The sequence below is a fragment of the Panthera tigris genome, chromosome B3, assembly GCF_018350195.1.
Source record: "Panthera tigris isolate Pti1 chromosome B3, P.tigris_Pti1_mat1.1, whole genome shotgun sequence".
NCBI lineage: Eukaryota > Metazoa > Chordata > Mammalia > Carnivora > Felidae > Panthera > Panthera tigris.
Window position 1 is genome coordinate 110,363,790 of NC_056665.1, and position 23,617 is coordinate 110,387,406.

Below are 23,617 nucleotides of genomic sequence, written 5' to 3' on the forward strand. Positions count from 1 at the left end.
AAGCTGGGACTTCTCAGACAGGAGTCAGGGATGCAGAGCATGGAACAACATTTATTAAGCAACTATTAGGTACTAGGCTTTGTGCTAAGCATTTTGCATTTTTAATTTCACTTGAGACCATATAGATTAATAATCCTCATAATAGCTAATCATTCTTGAGTGCCTATCAAAGTACCAGATTTCCATTTACTGAATGCTCACAAGCCCCCTGTCTAGGGGGTGAGGGGAGCTTCTGTCTCACCTATAATTTTGCTTTTGCTTTGCCTTGTGTCACTTAGCCAGGAAATGTGCCAGTCGGGATTTGAACACAGACTCTCTGACCCCACATCCCCTGCTCTTAACCGTTGATTTTCCCAACACATGTTCTGAATGTAGGTTTTGTGAGGCTCCCCCTGGGAGCCTTCAAAATGGTCCCTCAGCTCTGAATGATCCAGTTTGTCCCAGACCTCTTGCTTTCCTTGTCTGCCCTGGCTCCATGGGGTCTTGAAGCTTGGAATCTCAAAGGCGCCCTGTCCCGGGAGAGTGGCCGTCCCTTTGCCTGCTCTGGGTTTGTTGTGACGTGCAGGGCGGCAGCCCCAGGCCATGGAGGTTGCCCGAGACAATCCCCCCTTTCTGAGGGTGCATCTCAGGCTGCAGCCGGTGCACACAATACCCTCTGTCTCCAGCAGGGCAGAAAGGCGCATTATTGCGGTTGGGTGACTGGGGCTCTGCTGGAGTGATGTCTGTGGTCTGCACGTCCCCCACCCTGTGCCTCCCCACTCCAGCAGATCACCCGAGCCTGGGTGGGGAGAGGGTGAGGGGAGCTCAGGGCCTGAGAGTTCCTTCCTCTTGAGGCTCCTGCCTTGCCTCCATGTCAGATATGTCCCCTCCTCCTCCGTCGCCTCCTGTGGGCTCTTCCCCGGACCCACGTCTCACACTTCTGAGTCTTCGAGTGCTCAAAGTTAGATTTTTCTGGAGAGCACACGACACCGTGCCTGGTACAATAGGCTCTCCCCAAATATGACTTTCTCTACTGTTTTCCTTTTCTGGCTTCTCATGTTTGGACTTTCTGTGCAGGTTGGAGAAAACTTTGTCATCAGGAATTTTGACAGAGACCCTGAAAAACAAGTGTGTTCTTAATTGCAATAATAGCCCTGGCAGGTGCCAAGCACTGGGCCAAACCCAAACCTCATGACAGCCCTAGGAGGGCTGTGCTCCTGCCAGGCCCACGTTAAGTGTAAGAAATGAAGGCTCAGAGGACTCGACTGTCTTTTTTTTTTTAATGTTTACTTATTTTTGAGAGAGAGACAGAGCATGAGTGGGGGAGGGGCAGAGAGAGGGAGAGACGCAGAATCTGAAGCGGGCTCCAGGCTCTGAGCTGTCAGCACAGAGCCTGAGGTGGGGCTCAAACTCATGAACCTCGAGATCCTGACCTGAGATGAAGTCAACTGCTTAACCAACTGAGCCACCCAGGTGCCCCTCAGTTGTCTTGACCAAAGGGGCAAAACTAGTAAATGCCACAGCTGGAAGTCAAACTCGGGTCTCAGGTTAAGTACATGTGCTTGGTCATCGTGTTCCAGTGACCGTCTTAGTTTCCCAGGCCTGCCGTAACAGAGCACCCAAAACTGGGTGGCCCAGAACAACAGACATTTATTGTCTTCTGCTTCTGGAGGCTAGGAGTCTGAGATCAAGATGTTGATAGGGTTGGTTCCTTTTGAGGGCTGTGAGGGAGAGTCTGTTCCATGCCTCTTGCCTAGTTTCTGGTAGTTTGCTGGCAATCTTTAGGGCTCCTTGGCTTGTAGATGCATCATCCTGTCCCTGCCAGATCTTCACGTGGTATCCTCCTGTGCGCGTGTCGGTGTCTGTAACCAAATTTCCCCGTTGTTAGCATACCAGTTGTGTTGGATTACGTCTGCCAAGATCTTATTTCCAAATAAAGTCACATTGACAGGTACTGAGGGTTAGGACTTCAACATCTTTTGGGGACAAAATTCAGCCCATAACAGTGCCCTTCCCTGGAGACCCAGGCTTTTTTAAGACCATCAAGAGGAGATGATGTTTCCCTCAGCTCCAGGGGCAAGAAAATCTCTTGTCAGGACCCCTTTCACTTGCTCACATAGTGTACACACACACACACACACACACACACACACACACACACACACACACACACAGTGGCAGCAATGGTCAGGATAGAGGCTGGACTGCCACATCAACATCTGGACCCAATGCAGTCAGTCTGGCACATCTGGCCAAGCCGAGGCATGGAGGGTGCCAGGTGCTCCGGCGGGATGGGGAGGAAGCAGCCAGCAGTGCAATCACTCAGCCCTCAGGGCGCCGAAGTTTGCACACAGCCACACCAAACCTGTTCTTAGAACATCCCCCTTTCCCTCCAGTCCCTCCACCCTTCCCAGACTCATCCCCCTCTCCCCTCTCCTCCCCTCCCCGGCCTCATGCCCTCCCTGCAGTCTGACCAGGGTGGAGGCAGGGGGCCTGTCTGTCTCTGCAGCTCTAGCTTTGGGCGCGGGAGTGACAACTTACGGGGCATGGAGGGCAGAGGGAAGCAGCTTGCCAGCTGCGACGTGCATGGACTCTCTCAGCTGTACCTCCAGCTGCACCCAAGTTATCCCATGCGCTTAGTGACTGTCCCTGCTGGGTCTCACCCGGTTAGGTGGGCCCAGGTGGAATGTTGGGGTAGGGATGTTGCTTCCTGGGTCCCTGGCTTGAGGAGTGCAGTGGAGACTTGCAGCCCCCCGGGGCGTGGTAGCTCCTGTAGCCATCTGGCCGGCTGCCGTGGGGCCTTCTCTCCCAGCCTCTCCCCTCAGCTCCACCCAGACTGGCCCAGCCCCTGCCCTGCCTTCCCCTCCCACTCCCCACAGAGGCTCCCATTCAACGGTCCCCTCAGCTTTCTGCCCGCCTCAGTGACTGGTTTCCCCCCCATCACGCCTCCCGGGCCTCCGTACAATCACTCACACACATGTGGCTTTACACGGTCGCACGTACACACATTCACATACAACCACACGCTCTTTACACACTCATAACTGTTCACACAGTCACACTCACACACAACCACACGCTTTCCACAGTCACTCACACACATGTTCACACGTTCACATACACACTTTACAAGTCACACACAGTCGCATGCTCACACACTCACACAAGGCTTGCACGCTCACGTATGTGCACACATTCACACATGCCCACATACACCCATAATAGTCTCTTACACACACACACACACACACACACACAGCCTCATACAAGCTCCCAGAACCTCCCTGTTTAGGACTCTGCTGTGCCTAAGCAGGGCTTTCCTTGAGTCAGCTCTTTAGTGGGCTTACAAATGGCCCCCCTGGGATAAAGCACCCATTGCTGGGAGAAGGAAAACTAGACAGGAAGCAGTTGGGCCCCAAGACGGAAGCACAGGGGCTCGAAGCCGGCCTGAATTTCCTGTTAAATCCCAGCTCCCCTATTTTATGTCTGTGGGAACTGAGGTATGTGCTTTATTTCTCCAAGTCTCAACTGTCTCATTTGGAAAATGGGGATTATGTTATGTGTTTCACGGAGTTGTGCTAAAACTACAAAATGGATTTGAAAGATATAGCCTGACATACAAGAGGCATTTGTTATTATTTATTCAAAAATGTACTTGTAAGGGTGCCTGGGTGGCTCACTCGGTTAAGGGTTCAAGTCTTGGTTTCGGCTCAGGTCATGATCTCGCCGTTCATGGGTTCAAGCCCTGAGTCCAGCTCTGCACGGTGCGGAGCCTACTTGGGATTCCCCCCCGGCCCTCTCTCTCTGGCCCTCCCCAACTTGTACTCTCTTTCTCTCTCTCAAATAAATAAATAACATAAATAATTTAAAAAATAAAAGTGTAATTGTATTTACATTTACAAATAAGTTACAGTTACATGATTTAAAATTCAAAAGGCAGAGAAGGGTACGCAGTGATGTTTCCCTTCTACCGGGTCCCCAAACCGCCCCCCCCCACACCACCTTCTTTCCCACAACCGATGTTACCAGGTTCTTATGTTTCTTTCCAGAAACATTTTTATATAATGAGTAAGCGTGCATGCACATATTATTTTTTCTTCCACAAACACTGTTCTGAGTCTTACTTCCCTCAGTTTTGACAATATGTCTTGGAGAGTGTTTCATATCAGTACATAAAGGGCTTCCTCTCTGTTTTATGGCTGCATCAGATTCCACCATATGGAAGTACCACCGTCTACTAACTACATCTCAATGGATGGGACATTTAGGTTGTTTCCAGCCTTTTGCTATTTCAAACAAAGCTGCAGTGAAAAATCTTGTATAGACATCATTTCCCACAGGTCTGAGGGATATCCATTAGTACTGTAAATACTGTTGGGGCACCTGGGTGGCTCGGTCAGTTGAGGGTCCGGCTTCAACTCCTGGCCTGTGAGTTCAAGCCCCACGTCAGGCTCTGTGCTGACAGCTCGGAGCCTGGAGCCTGTTTTGGATTCTGTGTCTCCCTCTCTCTCTCTCCCTCTCTCTCTCTCTCTCTCTGCCCTTCCCCAATTGTTCTCTGTCTCTCTCTCTCTCTCTCTCTCTCTCTCAAAAATAAATAAATAAATAAATAAATAAATAAATAAACATTAAAATTTTTTTTTAATTTTTTTTTAATTTTTATTTTTGAGACAGAGAGAGACAGAGCATGAACAGGGGAGGGGCAGAGAGAGAGGGAGACACAGAATCTGAAACAGGCTCCAGGCTCCGAGCTGTCAGCACAGAGTCTGACACGGGGCTCGAACTCACGGACGGTGAGATCATGACCTGAGCCGAAGTCGGACACTCAACCGACCAAGCCACCCAGGCGCCCCTAAATTTTTTTTTTAAAAGAATATTGTAAATACTGCCAAATGGACACCAAAAAGCCACTTTTCCTGGCAGGTGGGTCACTCCTTCTCTTAATAGGGAAACTTGGGCTGCAAGAAGTCTGATACACTATGCTACATGCACGCCATAAAGCAACCCAGAAGACCCTTGCACTGGCCAAAGAGGCAATCCTTTCCTTTTAATTCTTAACGTTTCAAATGGATTCAACCCACATGTAACGAGCTAACACTGCCCGGATGCACAAGGACAGTGAAAAATAAGTTCTAGATCTGCTGGGGAGAAGGGCATTTGCAAACCAAAGAGCATAGGGCTCATGCTCCATTCCATCAGCACACGTTGGCTGGACACACACACAACCCGCTGTGTACTGTGCTGGGGATAAGACATGTGGAGACAAGACGGGGCAGGCCCTGCCCTCAGGGAGCTTGCAGCATATGGTGGAGTCAGACACGAAGCAAATCATTCTTGCGCCAGCTAGGACGGAAAAACGGGGAGTGGAGAGAGCGTTCCTCGGTTTAGGCCAACCCCAGAATTTCGAGACAGGCAGGGCCCCCCCCCCCCCCCCCCCCCCGCCTTGACTTCTTTTCCAACGCCCCTTCAGGTTTTCCCTGGAGCCACCCGGGAGCCTCAGCCTTCTTTCCCTGGTTATCTTTCTATCTGTCCCCTCCTTTCCCGTACTGGCTCGGGGCAGGTGGAGGCCCGGGCCTGGGTTGGGAGGTGGAACAGCTGGAGCCACGGTGGTACCTCAGGTTCCTCCACTGCTACCTGACACCAGCCTCCCAGGCCTGGGAGAGCTGCTTGGGTCACCGGTGAGAGTGGGAGCTATAACGTGAGGGGAGCTCAGCCATCACCCACTCCAGTTTCTAGGGAGGGCGGGCTCAGGCCACAGCGTCTGCTCGGGGCTGTGCTTATCAGAGCCAACTCGGGCTCACCCTTCCGGACACACAGGAAAGCGGCTATCTGATAAGACTGGATGGCACCTAGCTGTCAGCCACTTAGTGTGGCAGCCCTCCCAGAAATATTTGCATATTAGATGACACCACGTTGAGGGCTTTGCTTAATGCAAAGGAGCGAATTGCTAATTATAGAGGTCGTGCAGGCTGGCGGGTGGGAAGATTTTATTTGGGTGGATCACAGGGGACCTTCCCATTTTGGCAACAGTTTAGTTCCTTTAGGATGGTGGACTCCATGATCTCTGCCCTTATTTGATTGTTGTTTTAACTGTGAGGAATCCGCAAAAAATGACACATTTGCTCAAGTGTGGGAACCCATCATGTTCCGCGCCCTCCTATGCACCAAACACCCAACCAGCTGTCCTCCGCGCCTTTTCGAAGGTCCTCTCCATTGTGACAGTGGACCCACGGGGTGCGTAATGTAGCGTTGCCACACTGAGATAACCATACCCACAGAGTCACAATTATGTAAGCGTGGTGGGTTGGTTTTCAACTTCTGGAATCAATCGACTGTGAAAGAGAAAGATGGAATTCAATGCTATCAACCGCAACAATATAAATGTAGAAATACAGCTGGCAGAAGTTGGGGGCCGAAGGGGACATCTCTGTGGAAAGCCAGGTGATGAACGCATTTCACTGAGCAAGGAGACTGCGGAACATGGACCCAACCAAAAACCAAGCGAGCTTTAAGCATGCTGTTTAAAGTTACAACGATAGGGGTGCCTGGGTGGCTCCATTGGTTGAGCGTCTGACCCTTGATTTCGGCTTAAAAACACGTGACTAAATTTACCATCTTAACTACTGTTAATGTACCGTCCAGCAGTGTTAACCATATTCACATTTGTGAATTGGTTAGATTTGTGCAACAAATCCCTAGAGCTTTTTCGTCTTGCAGAACTAACTCTATAATCATCGAACAACTCCTTATTTCTCCCGCCCCACAGCCCCTGGCAACCACCATGCTACTTTCTGTATCTATGAATTTCACTTAACTTTAGATACCGCATGTAAATGGAAGCATGCAACATTTGTCTCATTTCACTTGGCATAATGTCTTCAAGGTCCATCCACATTGTATCATGTAACATGATTTCCTTCTTCTTTAGAGGTTGAATAATACTCCATTGTGTATATAGACCACATTTTCTTTTCTTTCTTTCTTTTTTTTTTTTTTTTGTTTTTAGACCACATTTTCTTTATCCATTTTTCTATGGATGAACATTTGAGTTGTTTCCACCTCTTGGGTATTGCAAATAATGTTGCAATGAATATGCATGCAAGCTTAATTTATATTTTAAAAAAGGACACCCCAAATAGATGTGGAAACTATGGCCAGAAAAGGCCCAGAATTTGTTTCAAGTCCCTCCTGGGCCAGAGCAAGCCCAGGGCTTCCTGCCTTCACCCTCCTGACAGCTGGGGAGTTGGTCAAGGTCTGACTTCTGGGATGGTCTGTAAGCTGGAGGAAGCGTGAAGCGGAGTCATGGAATAGCATGGAAAGTGCACAGAAAGGAGCCAACTTGGCATAAGCCTGGCATGTAGTCCACTTTGCCATCCATCCACCTCTGCTGGTGCTCCTGCAGCCCTGCCTGAATCTACCCAGTGCCCTGGCCTGGCTTCTGGTAGCTGGGCAAAGCTGTGATCTGAGTTCAGTGGGAAGACAAGTCTCCACCTGATTAACTGTCTGCCTTTCCCACCAGCTCATTTTCTCCTTTTGGTCTTGGGCCTGTGCCTTGCTGTTAATTTGCAGGGCTCATTTAGGTCTCTTCTGGGTTATCAGGACTCTTTCACCTAGTCCCTGACTGTCCTGCTAGCCCAGATCCCTTTCTAGGCTGGAGGCTGTGGGTGGGGCCATGTCACTCTGCTGGCTAGCTTGGATGGTTTCCTACTGTGTTAGGTGACAGATTGTTCTTGGACAGGAAATTATTTAAGTTCAGCTTTTCCTCTGATGATCTGCAAAGCATTCAGTCAACACATGTGGAACTGAAAACCCTTAGGGACCTGACCATTAATGGGGTCCTCAGGCATAGCATGAGATACTTTCCATAGTGGGGGAAGAGTCGTGGGATATGGGGTCTCCCATATCATGGGGGGAGGGTGTTCCCTATGGGTCTATTGCGAGGTGTGGAAGTTACTTCCTTCCTCACTGGATTGTGGCTTTGGAGCCACCTGGTAGCCTCAGATGACCTTTTAGGAGGTTCTTTTCAGAGGCAGTAGCTCTCAGGGGGAGAGGCTAGGTGACAGTTGCCAGAGTTCAGGCAACTGATGTCTGTGTCTAGGAAGGAGGCTGACACCAGGGGTCTTCCTCATTTCCCAATTCTGCGCCATCTGCCTTTCCTGACGTAGATCGTTCACTGGGATGTTCCATTCCAAGTTATCCTGCCTTTTTCCCTTCCAAGCCCTGGAGGTGCATGGAGGAAGGATGTTCTCTAAGACTTAGTATCTAGTCCATAGCCACTAGCCAGAGGTGGCCATCGAAATGTAAACTCATTTCAATTAAATAAAATCAAAAACTCAATTTCTCAGTTGCACTAGCCACACCGTAAGTGCTCAGTAGCCTTATGTGGCTCCCATAATGGGAATTGCAGATACAGAATACTTCCGTGAATACAGAAAGGTCTTTTGGACAGCACTGCCCTAGGTCTCCTCTCGCTTTCTTCCTCTATGATTCTGATCCGGAGTGACTGGTAGCTGCTGCTCCCTTATCCTGGGGCCTCCAGAGCATGCTGCCTACTGAGAATTCAAAAGCAGAGAATGAGCAGTGTAGAAATGCCTTCAATTCCCACCCAATATTGAGTCCAGGGCAGCCTTAGGCTCTGAGATTTTGCTCTTCCTGAGTATGACACCTACTGTGTCCTTGCTCTACAGTCCTACAGTCCTGAAGCTGCCACCCAAGCCCTTTAAGTGAGTTCTGGCCTGCAGCAAGGATTCTGTTCTGCTCATCACCAAATCCATTTCTTGAATTTTCCATGGTATAAAGGCATACCAGCGTAACCCAGTCTTCTGAGCTAGACCCCGCTCCTGAAACACCTACATCCCTTTGGATGTTTATCCAGTTACTAACCCTGCTGCAGTGTCCTGTGATAGATACCTGTTGTCCCTACACAAGCCTTCCTAGCAATTAACCATTTGTTTTCCTATGAAAAGAGTCTAGCTATTAGGGATGGGAAGAAGTGGGGACATGTCTCTACCTGTGAAGTCCATAACAGGGAACGGGGTTTTCCAGAACAATGTTGCACAGCCTTGCCTTCTCCCCCATACTGTCCTTTCAGCCTTTTGGGGGCACCCCAAACAGCACAGGTATTCCCCACAGGACAGCCAACTTTGGGACTCTGTCAGTGAACCTCTTTTACCTCGTTTGTCAGGGATCCAGACAAGGGGGTATGAAGAGGGAATAGGAGGGAAACTTCTACTCTTTCCACTGGGGTTGATAACCTCAGAGAATGTGAATCTCAGGCCCTGGACAGCCATTTCCCTGCCTTGCCATGAGCGCCAGCCTATAAAGTGGTTCTTAGTAGAGTAGAAAAAGGGAGAGAAAACAGAGCCGTAAAATAATATCAGAGGCAGCTGTGCCCTGACGCTCTTGCAAGCTAACATACTTCCATCCCTGGATTTTCTAGTTCTAAGAGACAAAGCCCCTTCTACTTAAGTTAGTGTTGAGTCTCTGTCACTTGCAACCAAAAGAATTCTTACTAATACAGAGTCATTAGGTCTGAATATCTGGGAGGAAGAAGTCTCTGCCTGATGATCAAGTTCAGGTCTTGGCCAAGACACCTGAAAAGAATGACCAGACTGCAATACCAGTGCACCCGAGATGGCTCACCCGAGATGTGCCAGCGTCACACACAGACCAATCCTGACCATAGGTTCGCCTTCCCAGCACTGTCTTCTGCTCCTCATATTTCCTCTCCTCTTCAGCCCCCCCGAAATCCTCTCTGTCTCTCAAGACTCTAGTTAGAGGCCTCCTCCTCCAAGAAGTCTTTCCTCATTACTCTAGCCTCTAGCATGCATAAGTTCTCTGCTCTCTGGCTTTTAGTGCCGTGTAGAATTACCAAAAAAATAGCGAACTTATACCGTGTCTGCTTCCATTGTCTACAATGGCATTTTAAAGATCTTACTGTTAAACGTCTGCAGTTTATCCCCTCTCCCACCTGGTTGAGGTCAGAGATGGGGTCTGATGCCTTTATGTCCTTGACAGGAGCCAACATAATGCCTGGCACATTAACAGAACTGCCATGAATGTGGATTAGAAACTTGTGAGAACAAGTGTGGGAGCTATAGGAGTCAGGTCTGTGTGCAGCTCTTCTCAGTGGGAAATAAACATCCACTCGTGTGCCGGGGGGTCGGGGGTGCACCCCCCTAGTAAGTTCTGCGGTCTCCTCACATCAGGGAGGGAGGATGGAGGGAAAGGAGGAGGAAGTGAGAATGTAGATCTTTGCTTAATGGCTGAGACCTCCCAGGGAAGGGTCCCTAGGACATATGGGTTAGTGGAGACTAGAAGTGACTCTGTGCCTCAGACTTCTCTCAGCTTCTCTCTCCCGGGGGAGGAGAGCAGACCCAGAGGGTGGGTGCAGGTGAGGAAGGGCACAGGGGGAATTGAGTCCTCTCTGGAAATGCCTTCAGAATTGGCTCAGGGGCCACATGGAAGAAACTGGTGTCCTCACCCCACTGTCATTCCTCATTCTGTCATAGCTCCATTTTAATGCAGCTAGAGATTACATTTTTCCACCAGACTTGAGTTTGAATGGCATTTGGCTATTTCCCAAACATCCTACCCCAACATTTGAGGCCCAGTATTTGCCAATACTGAAGCCATTAAAGTAATTTAAAGGCTTTTTGAGTGATGAGACGATCTTCAACATAAGCACATATCCTTATTCTTTAAAAGCCAACACTATTTGAATATGTCTCTTCTGGGTCATTTGTAAAAAGGGAGAGAATCTCTTTCCTCTGTTCAGCTGTGGTAATAGTCCCATCTAAGAACACAGAAGATACCACACAGTTAGGCCCTCGACTATTCTCTAATTGTTTTCTGGCTCTTCTCTTTAAAAAAAGATTTTTAAAAAATGTTTGTTTATTTTTGAGAGACAGAGACAGAGACAGAGCATGAGTAGGGGAGGGGCAGAGAGAGAGGGAGACACAGAATCTGAAGCAGACTCTAGGCTCTGAGCTGTCAGCACAGAGCCTGACATGGGGCTCAAACTCACGAGCCATGAGATCATGACCTGAGTTGAAGTGAGATGCTTACCCAACTGAGCCACCCAGGTGGCCCTGAGAACCAGGAGTGCTGTGGTCAGGAGAAGATCAGTGTCCCAACTCACACATTCAGGCAGAGAGCAAATTCAACCTTTCTTCATTTCTGTGTTCTGTGCAAGCCCTCAATGAATTGAAGGATGCCCACCTAATCCACAATCCACTTTACTCAGTTGACCCATTCAAATGCTACTCTCTTCTGGAAACACTCTCATCATAGACACACCCAGAAATAATGTTTAACCAGATGTCTGGGCATCATATGATCCAGTCAAGTTGACCTATAACCTTAACTATCACACACCCTAACACTTATTAAACATATCCCGGGCAGGTGCTAAGTTCTTTACTGGTTTTATTTCATTCTTAGAGATATATATGAAAATTGCATAAAGAAAAAATACTTACGTTAGGTGACTTCTAGGGTCTCTTTCTTTTTCTTTTTTAAAATTTTATTTTAGAGAGAGATTGAGAGAGAGAGTGCGTGAGTGGAGGAAATGGGGAGAGGGGCAGAGGAAGAAAGAGAGAGAATCCCAAGCAGGCTCCATGTTGAGCATGGAAGCTGACATGGGACTTGATCCCATAACCCTGGGATCATGACCTGAGCTGAAATCAAGAGTCAGAGGCTCAACCGACTGAGTCACGCAGGCCCATAGGGTCTCTTCCAGTTGTAAGATTCTTTGACTTGAAATGGCATTAGGGAAACTAGGATGCTGAGGTGGGGCTTGGGAACCTAACACTTAGAAGCAAAAATACAAATAACATTATAAACTACCTCTTTCTGTGGACTAGGAACCATGTGTTCCTTACAAATGTTTTCTCACTTATTCCTGGAAAACACCCTATGAGATACGTATTACTACTCACCCCGTTTTCAGATGAGGAAACTGAGACAATGAGAGATTAAATGGCTTGACCAAACAGCAGTATTCAGGTATGTTGACTCCAAAACATGTGCTCTTAACCACCATGCTTCCAGAGAGACTGCAAAACCCTCCTTATCTGGTCTGGATGCCCGAGAATGTGCCTTTCCATGAGGTCACAGGGATGTAGGTGAGCTGGGGGAGGGAGCCGGCAGGAGTGTTGTCATAGGAACAGCAAATTCCACTGTGAGGACTGGTAGCATGCAGGCAGCTGGGCTGAGGAAGGTTCTGGAAATAATTCTGCAGGAGTCTCTGAGCCCAGGAGGAAGCCGACTCTCTACTCCCTCCAGCAGGACTTGGTAAACCGCAGCTTTGCTTCCTGTCTCTCCAGGGGCAGGCAGGACAGGGTGTTCTCTGAGTTCTATTCCTGGGGGATAGGCGGCAGAGCCATGATTAGGACTACAGAGTCTGTGCTTGCCAGGTCCTGCCTTACCTTTCAGAGCCAGCTAGCTTGAGAGGTCACCAGTATTTAGAGACTTTTGCTCCCCCCCCCCATCATCTTATGACCTTGAACACATTCCTCCTTTTCTCCCAATCACTCGATATACCAGCCCCTGGAACAGGTCTGTAACTTACTTGTGAGCCTAGCAGGCTTTCCAGTCAGTTGCGAGGCAATTCACAGCAGTTTGGTTCAGAAGAGCAGGGAGGGGACGTTTCTTTCCTTGGGTTTAATTTACTCAAGTTGCTCCCATCTGTTGGAGTTTGATTGCTCCTTGGGAGCCAGGTAAGGTATTTTGGTTGTACAAGTTTCGGCTGCAGAGGGGCCTGGGAACATGTCCTGGGTCTGCTGCTAAGAGCTACATAACCTGGGGCATGTGACTTGACCTGACGCTTGATGTTCTCACCTGTAAAATGGGAGAGAACTATTGCCTCAAAGGATGGTTGGGAGGAAGGAATGAGAATACTCATGGAGCACTTGGCACTGCTCCTGGCACAATACTAACCCCCTAATCTTCCTAGCAGGCTGAGGACAACCACAGGCCTCAGATAAGTGTATTTGGATTATGGAGTCAGGGGGTAGGAAGCCAGATTTTTCTCCCTAGTCAATCAAGCTTGGAGGTGAAGAGGAAAGAGAGCTAGTTGCTGAATGATCCAGTTTGGGATTCCTTAGAATGACAGAATCCAAGGTTTTCGGGACTGGAAGAAGCCCTGACAACCCTCTCGGGCTGAGAAGAGTGCAGTCATGTAGCAGGAGGGTGAAGAGGACAGTGAGCCAGGGTGGTCTCCACAAAGCACCGCCTCTGAAGGTAGGCGAGGTTTCCATGGGGGGGTGGGGGGGGGCTGGCAGCCACGAATAAGATAGGACTGCGTGGGCTCTGTGAGCCTGGTCACTGTGCGGAGGAACGATTATTCCTTCCACCCCTGGATCAGTTCCTCATTTCTCCTGGGGGAGATGCTAGTGACTTAGAAAAATAGAGGGGACTGGGTCCCAGTTGCCCTAATCTGGTTATAACCAACCCATGCTTCCTGCAGGGGCTGGCACAGAAGCCAAAGAAAGAGTATGCTGACCTGGGCCCCACTGGTTTCTTGGAACAACTGCTCTGTACTCTTTGGGCAAGATGGAGAAGCCAGGGCTGAGTCTACCGACAGGTCCCTGTCTAGAAGGAAAACATCAACAACCAAAATTACAGTTAGGAAGAACTGCTTCCATCTGCAAGTAACTGGGCAATTACCTCCTAATTAAGCTCTCATTAATTTGTTTTCCGAGCATTACAGTATCGTACTTCGTAGGTGCACCCCGCCCCACTTGTCACCGAGGTGTTGAGGATGAAGCATTTCACATGAATCAAGGTGGAACTCTTTCATCTGATTACATGTCATAGCCTGATTTGTTCCAACATCGTGAGGTCTTAAGAGTCATACCTTTTTATCTTTGGAGCATTGGCTTTGCAGGGTTTCTTCTATTTCAAGTCCTGGGTTTGGGGAAGGAGGGGAGGAAGAGGAAGGGCCAGGAGGGGAAAAGACAAAAGGTAGAATTCAGATCACTTTTCCCACATGTGGTCTATACATCTGAGTCACTTGCTATTAAAATGCAGATTCCTAGGGGTGGCTTCAGTCCTGCGTCAGAAAGTTCTCAGATGATTCTTATGAATGCCCAGGTCTGAAAATCTCAGCTAGAAGCAGACAGTCCTATGGGATATTAACACAGATAAAGAAGTACACAGACAACTCACAACACCATTTCAGCTAATAGTTTCTGAACCCACCCCAGAAAATCTTTCACTTTAGCATTAAGCTGGGGAAAGCTTGACTGTTCCATGTTTATACCTCATCCATCATACAGGTGATGGTGCAAATAGAAAAACATCTGGCACAAAGGCGGAAAATTCAAGAAGGGACAGTGTGTAAATCAACCCCTAGACCCTTAAAGGCTGATATCTTAGTGCCAGCTCTCTGGTCTCAGGTGTCGTAAATGCTGACTTACAGCTCCTTTATCTGCCGATAACGAAGGTGAACATAAGTGGATCTCCAGAAATGGTTCGCAAGCAGCTCCCAGGTTCTTGAAAAACCACAAGTGATTGGCAAATGTTTCTGTTGCAGACACAAACTCAAACAAACAGCTCATTTCCTTCAAGAGCTCTTCACAGCAGTGGCTGGGAGCCTGAAGGTAGGGGCGGGTGGGGGGGGGGAAGGAAGTCTTCCTATCCCTTCCCCCACACCTTCTTCCCCTTTCTGATGTCAGATTTTTTTCTGACAATACGGGGTTTAGACTTGGGGAAAGAAGCAATTAATAAAGAACTTCAGGACAGGGATTTCAGTTCTCCCCCCTACTCAACCCCCAGGCCTTTGCCCTCTCAGAGTGAGTTACAGACCTTCCATTTTATTCATTTCAGGAAGCCTGGGGGCCACAAGGCTCTGAATCACTGTCTTGTAAGGGCATCGTGTTACATTGAACTTCATTCAGTGTTCTCTGAGAAAATACAGAGCTGGGTCCTGCCTACCAAAGATTCTTGCAATCTGATAGAATTCTATCTGATAGATTCTGATATACAGGCAGTCTGGTAATTCTGGAACAGGTGGTAGGAGTTCACACTTTTTAAAATAAAAATAACAGTTTTGTTGAGATATATTGCACATACCCCACAGTTCACCCACTTAAAGTATACAATTTAATGTATTTTTTTTTTGGTCTAATCACTATTTTTAGTGTCTATAGCACTCCTAAAAGAAACGCCGAACCCGTTAGCAACTATTCCCCATCTTTTTCCAACTTCCCTCCACCCCTACTCCAGCTCTAAGGCAGCCACGAATCTACTTTCTGTCTGTATAGATTTGCTTATTTTGGACAGTTCATATAAATGGAATTGTACGTATATGGGTTTTGGTGGCTGGCTTCTTTCACTTAGCGTAATGATTTCAAAGTTCATTCATGTTGTAGCACCAACCACTACCTCATTCCTTTTTATGACTGAATAATATTCCATTGTACAGATACACATTTTATCCATTCATCATCAACTGATGGACATTTGGGTTGTGCCTACCTTCTGGCTATTGCGTAGTGCTTCTATAAACATTCGTGTGCAAGGTTTTGTATGGACACACTTGGGTACATACAGTAAAACCTTGGATTGCGAGTAACTTGTTCTGCCAGTGTGCTGCAAGATGAACAAACATTTCTAATAAATTTTAACTTGATAAACAAGCCATGTCTTGCAATATGAGTAGTACGAGACGCCCAACGTCACATGATCACAACTGAGCCAATGGTTCTTGAAATTCGCTTTGATATACAAGTGCTTTTGATTACAAGCAGGTTTCTGGAACAAATTATGCTCGCAAACCAAGGTTTTACTTGTATATACCTAGGAGTGGAATTGCTGAGTCATGGGTTCACTGTTTGATCTTTTATGTATGAGAGTTCTAATTTTTCCATATCCTCATTAATCCTAATTATTATATGTGTTTTTGATTTTAGCCATTCTAATGGGTATATAGTGAAATTTCATTTAAAAAAGTTTCTTTGAAAGATTTTATTTTTTTATGTGATCTCTGTACCCAACTCGGGGCTCAAACTCATGACCCCAATATCAAGAGTTGCACGCTCCACTGGCTGAGCCAGCCAGGTGCCCCTTAAAATTTTTTTAATGTTTATTTTTTTAAGCAAGGTCTACACCCAATGTGGGGCTTGGACTCACTACCTGAGAGATCAAGAGTTGGCTCACGGACTGAGCTACCCAGGCACCCCTCATTGTTTTTTTGATTCTATTTCCATGGTGGTTAATGTTGTTGAGTAGCTTTTCATGCACTTATTGGCCATTTCTATATCTTTTTTGGAGAAATGTCGATTTGATTTTTTGCCCATTTTTATTTTACTTAGAGAGAGAGAGAGCATGCATGTGCACTCTAGCAGGGAAGGGACAGAGAGAGAGGGAGAGAGAGAGAGCAAATCCCAAATAGGCTCTGCACTGTCAGTGCAGAGACCAACTAAGGGCTCAATCTCACACATGAGATCATGACATGAGCCGAAATCAACAGATGTTTAACCAACTGAGCCACCCAAGTGCCCCTTGCTCATTTTTAAATTGGGTTTTGTTTTTTTTTATTGAGTTGTAGGAATTCTTTATATATTCTAGGTAAATCTCTTATCAGACAAGTGATTTGCAACAATTTCCTCTCATTTTTTGGGGTTGTCTTTTTACTTTCTCGATGACCCTTGAGGCATAGAAGTTTTAGATTTTGATGACATTTAATTCGTCTTTTATTTTGTTGCTTGTGGCTCACACTTTGAGAAACATTACTAAAATGCAACTTGAAACTCTGGAAGCTTTGAGACCTCAAAGCTTGGCTGGGCTTTTTAGGTCACCTTGGAGGGGATTTCCTCCCCCCATCCCAGTCACCCAGGTTCCTCCTCTGAGCTGGACACAGAGAGCCTCAGGGGACCTTCACCGTGTTTACATCCCCTCCCTCTCCTGAGGTCTACCACAATGGAGCAGCTGAAATGACAGTTTGGAAATGTCCTTTATTGTGAAAACTCAATGGTCTTTGTCTCTGGGATTTGAAATTTTGATGCTGATGTTGGCAGCCAAGAGTTAGGAAGGAGCGGGGGAAGGGTCCGGGAGAACTAACCCATCCACTGATCTCCATAGTGAGTCATTTCAATCGTCTGTGCTGTCTTGGTTTTCTCACCCATAAAATGGGGGAGAACACCTCCATCTCCCCATCTCTGTGGGGATACTGTGATGATGAATTAATCTGTATTCGTTAGAACACTTTGAGATCTTGGATTAAAGGCATTACTGAAGCACAAGGTATTATTATAATAATAAATGATTTAATAGTAGGGAGGGTGCAGCTACTAAAGCAAGAATCTGAAGGGGCAGGAAGTAGGGAGGCTCTAATTGGTGGAGTCTGGGCCCAGACACAGGTCTTTATCCTTAGAGGTGAGATTGTCTGATTTCTCACAAACTGGGTTATTTCATCTGAATTCAGCACTGCATGACAGAGTACTTCCTATATGACTTCTGCCATGAGGAAAGATTACAGCTTTTGTTTCTGTTTTAGGAAATAAGTTATGTATATCAAAACAATTAGAAGCAATGCAAGACATTATAATGAAGTTCTGAATTGAATATAACAGGTGTCAAAAAGAAGGCAGAAAAGATGGTGAAGATCAGCTTTCCCCAGGTCTGTCGCACACTAGCTGTGTGGCCGACCTTGCCTCAGCTTCTTCTGTGACTACAGTTGTTTGTATAAAGGACTTAGGGTTAGTAAGCACTCAAATGTTGGACTTATCTGGGATCTTGTCAGACTCTGCTTTTGCTGGTTATGTAATCTTGGTCAAGTTGCTATAGATACCTCTGATCCTCAGTTATCCTGTCTGTAAACTGGGGATAAGGATACTTAGTAGCTCACAAGGTAACTGTGAGGATAGAGGAAGGCAATGTCAACAGCATAGCACCACTCCCTACAAATGGTAAGCCTCCACTAAATGAGTCATTATTACTGTCATTGACACTCTTCGCTGTCCTGGCTAAGGCGTGAGGAGTGCACTCAGTAATGGCTTAGCGAAGTCAAAGGCCTTCTTTGGACGCTGGAATTTGAGGTGGGCAGGACGGGATTGGTATGATTCAGGTGATCAGAGAAGAAAGGATCAAAGAAAGGCAGAAGCATGAGGAAGGACTGCCCCCTGGAAGGCAGGACGGGACTTGGGCTTCTCACGGGAGCCTGGCCGGCTGTATCTGGTAGAGCCGCGGCGGCTGTTTACCCCCAAACTCCTTCCGCAATCTCGGCTTTCACCTTCCCAGTCCGCGAATGTAGGGCTCTGCAAGCTTGGAGCAGACCCTCCCTCCCCGAGGCATGTGGGTCCGGCTTCCGGGGCCGGTCAGGCCCAGCGCTTACCCTTTTCCCGGCCGTCTGGAGCCGAGAGCCCCGCAATCTACACCCCACCCTCTGCCAGGATCCTGTTTCAAAGTCACCTGAAAGCCATTTCCTTCCGCTCCCGCCGTCTCAACTCCCCTCCCCTCCCTGTAAATCACCTGGAGTTTGCATTTGCCTGGAGCTTTTTTTTTTTTTTTTTTTTTTAAAGCTTGTTTTCTTTTTGACGAGAACTTTACTTGTCGTTTACTATACACATTTGTCTACACAGAACCTAGTGATTCTGTATCAGTGTCCCATTCCTTCTCCCTAGGAACTGGTGATAATGCCTACCCAGTGGGACCTCTGCTGGGGTCCCACCCTGGGCTTCTCTCCTGCCTTGTGCTGGACAGCATCTTTTGTCTATCTTTCTTGATGAATTATTTTGCATTTTAAAATTTATGATCTTGCTCAAAATCTAGCCTGTCCTTATTGAGAGCCCCCCCCCCCAGGTGTGTGCCTTTCCATACCCATAAGATTACATAAAGACATAAAAACGGAAGGAGACGGGTTCTCTGTCTTCGTTTCACGAAAACGTGGTTCTCTATTACACAGGTTTCCGCATCTTGTTTTACCCACCGAGTTTTGGTGGACTCCCGCCAAGTTACCAGTTTCTTCATCTCGTCAGCTTCTCAGAGGCTTGGATTTACATTTGTAAAGGGTCACAGGGACCGAGCTGCGGTGAGGCATTCTTGACGTGCCTTTCGGACTCCAAACGGCCGAGGTGACCTGCTCCAGCAGGATCGAGACCCCCGATGCCGATCACAACTAATGTCCTACTAGAAAGCCCCCTTTCCTGTCCGCACAATGAGGGATGTTTGGCTATGACACCGGGGTGACCCCCACCACGTGCGTCATTGAATCTACGAACATCTAGGCGGCCGGGGAGCCGCTCGCGTGGGGCGGGACGGTCACCGTCCGGACGGCGCGCTCGCCCCACCTGCGGGGTTAATCATTAGCGGCGCACGATCCCCTTTACCCCGGGCTCCAGCTCGCCGCGTCGCGAAGTTTCCCCGGGTCTCCGCGGAGCCGCCAATTGCTGGATTCCAGCGGCGGGCCCGAGTCTCCACCCACTGGAAAAATTCCTGGCCCGCTCCTCCCTCTCTCCTCCCTCCCGCCGCAGCTCCGGCTGCGCTCGCCCGGCCCCGACTTCCTGCCGGGCGCTGGGAAGGCGCGCGCGGGCTGGGGTCCCCGGGGGCCGCGCCTGCAGCGGGCCGCGTCCCGGGCAGCCGAGGGGCTGGGCAGTGGGCGGGAGCGGCGGGCAGCCTCAGCCACTGCCGAGAGCGACTTTCAAACTCGCGCCCGCGTCGCGGCCGCACCTGGGCAGCCTCTCGCGCCGAGCGTGCCGGACCCAGCGGGGCGGCGACCGTGCGGTGAGTGGCCCTCGCTTCTCCCCTCTCCCTCCGCCAGTGCAGCGCCTAGAGCCCCTCCGAGACCCCCTCCTCCCCACTCCCGGGCCCTCGCTCCAGCCCCCCGCGGGGTGAGGACTCGGTGCGGCTGAGGAGGGCCCGGGGCCGCGTTGGCGCCTTCCAAGGCGACCTCCCGGCAGAGGACCGGAGCGCGGGAGGCTCGTGCACGGAGACATTTTCTGTCCTGTAGCCCCCACCCCGGAAACAAAAGGAGCGAGCGCGCCAGGTGGCTCCGGGAGGCCCCGTTTGAAAGTGGGGAAGCCCGCGAGGTTGCGCCCACCGGCTCCCCCTGCGCGCTAGGTCGCCCTAGGGCTGGCCCTTGCCTCGGACTGTGGGCCCCGGGCCGGGTGGACCCTTTTGCGGAATGACCCCAACCTCTGGTCCAGGGAGCCCAAGGGGCGCCAGCAGCCTGTTCCGGGTTGGTGCCACACGGTGCTCGCTCTTGGGAATCTCTCCTCCTGTACTGAAGGGATTAGAGGGGGTGCCAGAAATGAGGTGTCGGGAGCCGAAGGCATAGAAGCCACTGGCTGCCACTGTCTACCTCGACCTCACCCACTCCTGAAATCTGTTTGGTTAATTTTCTCTCTTCTCAGCTCTTTGGTTTGGAAAGCTAGGATAAGACGTGCAAACTTGAAATTTCAGGACATTTTTCGGTAGCTACTTTTACTCCTTGGCGCTGCTTTTGAAAACAAAAGGAAGAACGGAGTGGGAAATGTGCTGGTAGGAGGCTGGAGAGGTGTGGCCCCGGGGTGGGGGTGGGGAGGCGGTCTCAGTGGCCACGGCAAGGGTTTCATTCTTGAGGCCATTTGCTAAACTGTTGGCTGATGAAGGAGGCTGTCTTCTGCTCCGGAGCCCCTCGTGAGGCGACTCAGACTGCATCATACTACATTGAACCCTAGACTGGGGGTTCCCAGAGTCTCCCCAGCCCTGCCTCTTCATGCAGCCCAATCACATCGACCTTGCTTAAGAAATAGTAAGTAGGGAGAGTAATGACAGCCCAGGAGGACTTCCCCTTTGAGCACATCGCTTGCTTTTCTTTTTGGAAAGTGCCTTTCTAGCACCTTCCTTGCTGGACTGAGAGTGGAATCCTGATTGACTTCAGCTGGGAATGACTTCATTCCAACCATCCCCAGCAGAAAACCTAGAGAGTAAGAATCAAAGGAAGATGTACCCCTTCTGTTATTCATCCCTTCCCGTGATCCTGGGGTGCCTCATCTCGTCCTTCTAAGCCTGCTGTTAATACTCCTGCTGCTGAACCCTTTCCCTTCCCTGAGGGCAGGGCAACCCCTTGGCTCCCTGGATATCCTGCTCTGGGTAAACCAAGTCCTAGAAGCAGAGGGAGTGCTTTAAAAGCTGTTTTGCGGGGCTTTTCCACTGCCTTTTAGTAGACGTGGGCTATTAAGGAGAGTGGAAAGAGCACTAGCCTTGGAGTCCACTTGATCTTAGCCAAGGCCGACAAGCGATGGCCTTGGAGTCCAGCACAGGATTTTGCTTGAGTTTTAATCCTGGCTCTACTGCATAGCATTAAAGATTGGTAAAGTCGCTTGAGCTGGAAGGCACCTCTGACTAGCCTGCTCTATCTACACATGAAGGCAGTAGAGCCCAGAGATGTGAGGTGGTTTGAGCCTTATCCCTGTTGGCCAAATAGGGGCTAGAACTCAGATTTCCTTCTCTGGCTAATCCATGCTTTCTCCAACATGACCTGGGCATGTCACACATCTTTCAGACTCCCGTTTCCACTGGAGTAAAGTGGGGTACTTGCCTGCGTTTCCTATAGGGGCTGTGGTAAGGATCAGATGAAGCCAGAGACGTGGAAAGTGCTCCATGAGCTCCTATACAAAATAAAGAGCTCCCTGTGACTGGGAGGAACTCTCAAGAGCTTTACAGTTACTGGATATGTCCCATATGTGCCATAGGAGATGGCAGATACCAGGATCCTATGGTGGAAGTTTACATCCGTGGCCTGTGATATCAGCTCCAGGGTAAACATTTGGCTTACCAAATCCACAGCTAACCCAGGGTCACTGTGTTTACACAGGAGGAGGCCAAAGGCCATGGCCTGAGTGATGACCAGGGCTGTAGGGGAACAGGGACTGTGTTCCAGACTTGTGGCTGGCCCCTTCACCTCCCCCCGCCCCCCTCCCACCCAGAACTTTGTGAAGGCTCTGGCTCCAAGCCTGGAGGGGTTGCCACAAGCCCAGGCCCCAGTGCTGACTTTGGAGGGTTAATTGTGGCGCCATCTAGCTATTCTCTGTTGTGTTGGGGGTTGAGGGGACTCTTGGCTTTGGGAGGGTGTTGCCTTTGCAGCTGCACTGAGGGGCCTCTTCAGCTCCTCATTTGCCTCCCTCCCCCCACCCCAGGCTGCCCTTCTGGCCCAGGCCTCTGCTCTGTGCCGCCTCTCGCCTCTCTGGCCAGCTGCGTGTCCATAGGCCTTTGTTCCAGGGCTGCCTGCCTGCCCTCCCCAGCAGAAGCCCTCGGGCTGGGGCCTTGGCAGCTGGAAATCACTACTGCCAGCAGGAAAGGCTTTACTGGAGTCCACAGGGGACCTGGCAGACCTTCATTTCCTCTTAATTGGACTCCTCTTAGGGTTCCTAACTTGCTCTCTTTTTCTCATCTCACTTCTTCCCCTGAATGGATGGATCATCCTCTTTTTCTTCTTCCAGTTAGGCTTCTTAAGGTGTATTTTAAAGTATTCATTTATTCAACATTTATTTGGCACCTACTGTATATGAATATAGATGCAGGGGACACACCAGTGAACAAAGGATAACAAAAATCCTTGACTTCATGGCACTGACTTCTAGTGGGGGAAGCCAACAGTAAAGCAAGGTAGAAAGTGAATAGAAAGCATGTCAGTGATAAGCAGAAACATGTGATAGGGAAGGTGGATGCACATTGCCGTGGAAGGGGTGAGATGGCATTTTTAGATGGGGTGGCCTGGGAAGCCTCCTGAACAAGGATATTTGAGATAATGCCTGAGGGAAGTATTTCCCTTTGTCTCTTTGCTTGAAACCCAGTTAAGCAACCCACTGTGGAACTGAGGGGCAGGGTTTGGAATTGGGTGCACCTGGATTTGGATCCCAGCTTTCCAGCTTGCTAGCCCTGCGGTGCTAACCTCTAAGTCTATGTTTCTCACCTGTAAAATGGCATTAGTCATCATTCCTACCACGTACGGTATTGTGTGACCATGAACAATGAGAACCAATGTTCAGTGCTTCGCACAGCCTACAGAGGTGTTCAATACATGATAATCTTATTATTTCTCCAAACAAATTGTGCAGGGGTAGTCCAAGATATTAAATGCCATCGCCAAGGACTCTGGATGAAAGGCTTTGCATTTCAAGTGTTAGGCAGGGGTGGGGAATTGGAGGGAGGTAAAAACAGAAACCTTGGTTAGCGCAGGCTTTCTCGTTAGTGAGACTTTTCTACCCTATCCTAGGTTCCCGATGGGCTGGACTCCCAGGTGTGTGCCTCTTTCCCAGGCAACGGGTGAGCTGGGGGTAGCCCCGGCCCTCCCTTGCTCTGGAAATCCCCCTGCTTTTAAACAGCCCTGATGAATCACACCGTGGTCCTTGGCCTCTCCACCCTGCCTCACAGCTGGGAAGGCTATCCGCCCCTCTCCCAGGGTCCTGTAGATAACTTATGTTCCAAGAGGGAGTGAAAGGGGTGGGGAAGATGAGGGAGGGGAAGGGGAGGCCTGGGCAGATTGCGTAGGTGGCAAGAGGATTGTGAAGGGGGCTTATCTTGGGTTCTGCCTGGACTCTAACTGTTCAGCTCTGTGCTGCATCCGCCTGGCTAGTCTGAGGAGTCTCTTTTAGCTGGAACCACGGACCTCAAAGGGAGGGGCCTGATCTAAGACTGCTGTCAAAGCTGTGGTGAG

The 23,617-nt window shown here is 49.2% G+C and overlaps 1 protein-coding gene and 1 long non-coding RNA gene across 10 annotated transcripts in view; one reads left to right on the forward strand and one right to left on the reverse strand.

Moving 5' to 3' along the window:
• Window positions 1-1,406: 1,406 nt before the first annotated feature.
• LOC122239630 lies at window positions 1,407-14,546 on the reverse strand. Of its 5 annotated transcripts, none has more exons than XR_006218912.1 (5): window positions 14,397-14,546; window positions 13,835-13,884; window positions 12,548-13,569; window positions 11,916-12,338; window positions 1,407-1,841 (listed from the first exon to the last, which is right to left on the reverse strand). It is a non-coding gene; the product is annotated as an uncharacterized LOC122239630 (long non-coding RNA). The 5 variants fall into 5 exon arrangements; XR_006218914.1 differs by having other exon boundaries at window positions 12,548-12,816; window positions 13,481-13,884; XR_006218911.1 differs by having other exon boundaries at window positions 12,548-13,884.
• A 4,327-nt stretch (window positions 14,547-18,873) lies between these two features.
• PLEKHG3 (pleckstrin homology and RhoGEF domain containing G3) overlaps window positions 18,874-23,617 on the forward strand; it is a 42,585-nt gene continuing 37,841 nt past the window's right edge. For 2 of the 5 annotated variants that reach the window (XM_042989899.1, XM_042989901.1), the window contains exon 1: window positions 18,874-19,701. The gene's annotated coding sequence lies outside the window, so the exon portion shown is untranslated. Of the gene's footprint in view, window positions 20,711-23,617 lie in introns of all 5 variants that reach the window. The other 3 variants (XM_042989902.1, XM_042989903.1, XM_042989900.1) reach the window with 2 other exon arrangements.